Source organism: Durio zibethinus, chromosome 12 (assembly GCF_047325235.1).
Source record: "Durio zibethinus cultivar Kanyao isolate XHJ-2024 chromosome 12, ASM4732523v1, whole genome shotgun sequence".
Taxonomy (NCBI): Eukaryota; Viridiplantae; Streptophyta; class Magnoliopsida; order Malvales; family Malvaceae; genus Durio; species Durio zibethinus.
The window spans coordinates 21954683-21960682 of NC_143173.1; positions in this window are offsets into that span (position 1 = coordinate 21954683).

The following is a 6000-nucleotide window of genomic DNA, read 5'->3' on the forward strand; positions in this document are numbered from 1 at the left end:
CGATGATAAAAGTTTTTCATTTGAGATAATTTTATGAATATTTTAAATATTGTCTAATCATATAAATCCATATAAAATAATTGTCATATGCATGATCAATAAATTTGTTATATTGTTGTGTTTCAATATATCATTGTTTAATAATTAGTTTTATAAAGGATTATGCTTATGCAAAAATGTGACATTTGAAATTAAGTTTGATTATTTTGAAAGCATGTGTTATGTGACATAAATATGTTTAGCATTCTTATAATATTTTAATTTTCTATATCATATAATTATGATCTAGAATCTTATGCATTAAGTTTAAAACCTAATAAATTGCATATATATTTTTTGAACTAATTTTTTATGAGCATATGAAATAATAAATGTTGGCTATAATGATTCATAAAAGCATTTAGATTTTATACTAGTCGATTGAAATGGTAGGAGAGTTTTGCTGTTAAATACCACATGTGGTTACCTGCCCAAAGGCGGTGATTATGTGTTTTTAATTTAAAAATAATTGTGAACCATTTTTTGTGAAGTGAAATGATATATAAACCTAGGAAATTTATTGTTGAAAGAGATAAATTATCGAAAGTTTTTGTATTTATAATTATTTTTAGTTAGAACACATAAGATGTATTATGTTTTTTGAAATATTGAGCTTGTCCAAGATAAAATTATTATAAGTAATCCTGATTATTATTGATAAGACTACTAAAAATATTAACTTGATTAAAGTTTTATCTACTTAAATCATTGATTAGCTTTTGTTCTTAATTTCATTATATTTGGATAATTGTCATCATAAATTAATGTTTGCCATTACTGATAAGTTCTTAAATGTTTTGTATATTATAGTAAATGCATAAATTGTTGTCATTTTAATTTATCATATCTTGTGATGTACATTTGTTATATAGTGTCTTATGATAACCAAGATAATTAGCTTTCACACAAGACATTTTTAGATCTATTATGATATCTTAATTTATTTTATGTAAAATTAAAAGTTGTTAAAATATAATTTTATTTTGTCAAATATTTATTTTAATTATTTGATTTTCAATTAAATATTGGTTTGATTATTTTAATTAATAGAATCAAACCTAGTAATTATCAATTTTTAAAAGGCATATTATTGTTATTTGTTGACAATGTATGTTAAAGGAAATTGAATATTTTATTGTAAGGAACTCACGTATAAGGGAAAGAACATTGTTTTACACTTATCATACGTGTGAAAATTTTGAAGAATAGATTTTATGCAAATAAATAATCTATTTGTTTTGTTTGTATTAATTCATTTTCTTTTTTGATAATCTTCCTTAAATTTTATCTTGATTTATACTATGTATTTTTTGAAATAAACTTTTTTTTAAGATTTATTGTTAACAATATATTGAGTTTAATCTTGAAAGTTACCAAAAAAATAGTGTAAAGACTTTAACTTTGTTATACTTTATTAAGTCAAACTATTTTTTAAAGAAAGTGAAAATTAGTGAGAGTTTTCTGCATATGTTTTTAAAGTAGTTAGAACTTATAAATGCCTTAAAATTATTGCTTTAGAGATATTATATATGTTAAGGTCAATAAGAGATCACAAGCTATTGGTTTGGACACATTTAGACATAAAAGATTGGTAATTCAATAAATTTTAAATTTGTTAAAAATGATTTAATGTTCAGACATTAATAATATTGAATTGTATGAACATATGAATATAAAATCATGTTAGTAATTTTGTAAATGATTTAGTAAAATGACATCATAGAAGTTTAAGAACAGTAGTAATTATCATATTTGACATGAGGGCAGACAATATAATATTTTGTTATGATTATTTATTGTTATAGTCCTTATTTATTATTCAAAATATGATTGGAATATGTTTATGATTCATTGAATCATTAGGAGTTATTGTGATTTGATTACATGATGACATATTTTTCTATGTGAGGAATATGGTATTATTAAATTCATAATAAAAATATCTACCGGTATGAAAATTAAAACTTGTTAATGTTTTTGGTTGATTATGGGAATATATGCATTGTCAATTGGGATTTTGAAAGTATTGTTGTTGTAGCTTCCTTTACTTTATTAAATGCATCATATGTGATTATTTACCTATGAGCTATAGCTTAAGATGAATAAGTCCATAAGTTAACATAAAATTAAATGGACATAATGCTTTTATATACATATATTCAACATAAAGACATTGTTGTTTATGTATATATCTACTTGCATGTGCAGATCTTATATTAACATTTTATATTATAAAATCTTAAGACTTGATGTCTGTATTAAATATGACTTTAATGTTATTTGGGTATGTCTCATAAGTAATACCATCAAGTAACTTTGAAGATAAGGATGAAACAAACAAGCACATCAGGATGCCATGAAGATTTCTCAGCAAGTTCAAAGAAATCGACAAGAGGATTGGCAATGAAAATAATACATTGAGATCACATTTTGATGTTATTTTCTTAAAAATAGCCACACTAAGATCTATTATCGATAAAATCACTGGTACTTGTAACCATGAATTGATCTTATATCAATAAAAGACATAATGGCTGTCATAATTTGGTATTAGATGGTTTTATTAGACATGGGCACCAAGATATTGTCTTAATGGCTAAATTGTTTTAAAATTGAGACCACATCAAAGTAAAGTTAATCAGCTTGAAGTTTTGTTCTCTAAATGATATTTTCTTAAAATAAAAAAGCCATTTAATATTATCCAAATGGGAAAATGTTAGATTTTTCTATAATGTTAGTTATTATTAATTGGTGATTTTATAATTTAATAAAACATGTTGATAAATTTAATCTAAATATGCAACAAGCATGAGAGCACAAATAATTTAAAGTGATTGCTTATGTGTGGGCTTTGCATATTTTATTACGTCAGGGTGGTTTGACGATTGTGTAAGCTTTTGACATGATAAGCCTTTAATGGGGAGGGTTCTAAATTTTTTATAGAAATGGTTAAGGTTTCCTCTTCAATTTTAATTAATGGTATCTATCCATTGAGAGCCATCAGTAAGGTAATATCAAAGCAAAAGACCTAATTTCTTCAGACTTTTGTCTATCAACTATAACTATCTAAACAAATATGAATATGATTAAATTTAGTATTCTGATAATCATATATAAACCTTGAGAATTAAAAATTATGCTTACATTTATATCATTTAAGGTTTTTCATATTTAGATATTTAATTTTCCAAAATTTTAAGGTTGTAGAAGTTTTTTGTTGGGTTTATTCTTATCAGTTTTTTATTATCAACTTTTAGCACATTGGAAGATTTTGAATGATCTGTTGGTTTTTTAAAGTTAATTTAAATTATTTTTTAAAATAATTTTTATTATATATATATTTTTTAATCATTAAAAATTTCAATCAAATTGAAAATCTTATTTTAGATCTTGACCAACTTGAGATTTAATTGAGAAAAAATTATGTTAAAATTTAAAATATCACATTTTTGGTAATTCAAGTCCAAGTTGATTTCAAATTTGCTTTTGGTTGAATGATTTGTCTTTTTTTGTTTATCAAATTTTATAACTTTCTTCATTATGAAATATAATACTGTCTAATTGATGAAATTTAATAGGGTTGGCAGCTCAACCTGGAATTGACGGGTTTCGACCGGATCCCATAAGGTCGATTTTTTTTTTAATTGGGTTTCAGATCGAGTTGGGTATTATTAAAAAAAAATCGGGGTCAAATTGGGTTCGGGTTTTAAGTAAACTTGACCTGACTCGACCTGATATTATATAAAAAATTAATTTTTTATTTTTTATTTATATATATATTTATATATTTATATTTTAAAAAATAATATTTTATATTTTTAAAAAATAATATTTTATTAATTTTGAGTCGGGTCAAGTACGATTTATACAATGTCAAATTTGGATCGAATGCAAATTCGAGTTTTATGGTTATAAAATAGGGTCGAGTTCGGGGCAAGCAAAAACCCACCCTGACCTGACTGTTGCCAACCCTAGAATTTAATTATATGAAGTGAGTTTTATTTTATATGAATTTAAAGAATGGTTTTCAAATTATGGATTAAAAAATGTGATAATTAATTATAAAATTGATCAAATTGCTATGATAGTATAATGTTATTTGCTACAAATATGAGAATATAGCTATACTGTATAGTTAGAAGGAAGTAAATGCTTTTATGGTGATTTTAGCTTTTAGAATGATTAGGGTTTTTTAGACTAGCGTTACATTTTGGTTTAAAAAAACATACATAGAAAATTGAGGATTGTAAATTTCATTATTTTCTAAAAGTATTATAATGAATCAACATGTATATGTTGTTGCATCATCAATAAGTAAACATAAAAGTTGAAAAGTTTTTAAAAATAAATTAAAATTAATTTTTATTATTTGCATTTTAACACTTTTTAATTTTTAGAATTTGGTTATTAATATTATGGCAACCTATGATTCATTGACAATATATAGAGTTTATATATTGTTAGTGCATCAAATAAGCTTGAATAATAATTGGGTTAATAATAGTTAATTAAAAATTAATTAATCAATTAAAGTAAATGGGTCTTTTCAAAGCTCAATTGGTGTGCCCAACATTTTTTTTTTGTTAGTAAGAATTTGTGTGAAAGAAGGAAGTCCATATTCGAATGGACTAAATCTAATAAAGAAGACTCAGAAAGTTCAATTTTGTCCAAAACTCTATGACAATCAACCTTTGTTAGAGAAAATCTAACATGAAATTTATTAGATGATTGCATGTTTTGTGCTTAAGAATATTTGCTAAAAAAAAAAAGCATGGCTAAAATTAAGGAACCAAAAGAGGTTCAATGCAACAAAACTCCCAACATCATAGGAAGTTACAAAATTAAGATTAGTGCCAAAGAAATTTTAACCTTAGTGGAAGACAGCATTTTTTGAAGTAATTCTTAGTATTAAGGTGGAGTAAAGTTTAGCCTAAAAGAAAAAACTTTAACTACAATTAGTGTGGAGGTTCAACTAGCAGTCATATTGATGTGCCTAATACCTAGTCACAAATGCACATCAACTAATAAAATGAAGAGGAAGTATTATTTTCATGGGAATTGACTTAATTCTTGCTGAGTACAAAATTCAAATCACGTTGGTTTTATCTTAATAAATTGAAACTAGAACCAAATGCAAGTAAACTCACATAAATCATACATACAGTATAAAGGTAAAGCATAGGCAAATTTATTTGGACTAGTTTAAAAGTTTTATATCTAAAGGTCAATAAACAAAAAAAAAATGAAAATTGACAAAATTAATTTATGGTTTAAAAGAAGTATCCCAAAGTTTGAACATATTGTTTGATGTCTCACTAAATTTTGATTAATCTTATGTGTACAAAAAAGTTCATGAGAGCATTGTCACATTTTTTTTTAATTTATGTTGACGAAATACTACTTATTGGGAATGATGCAGGTAAATATCACTAACAAAACTTCGGTTATCTAGTCATTTCACTATGAAGGACTTTAGTGAAGCGTCACATGTAATTGAGATCAAATTGTTTAGAGACCCAAAAAAAAAATTGTTAAAATTGTCCCAATGGAATTATATTGACAAGCTATTAAACAAGTTTAGCATGCATAATTTGAGAAAAAACTTTTTACCCTTACATATGAAATTCATATCTATAAGAGAATGTCTACTAAATCTCATGAGAAAAAAGAGAACATGAGAAATTTTCCTTATGCATTCACAATGGAAAATCTCATTTTTGTTATGCTATGTATTCAATTAGATATTTGTGATGCAGTTAGTGTTGTGAGCAGATAAACAAACACTTAACATTGGATAGCAACTAAATACATTGAAATATTTGAGTTGAACTAAGCGCACTATTCTTTAGTGTTTGATGGAAAAGATTTAGTTGTAACTAACTATATAGATTCAACTTTTTAATTCGGCATAAATAATATAATATTAACATCTGAGCTTATGTTCATTTTGGGTAAATGAGC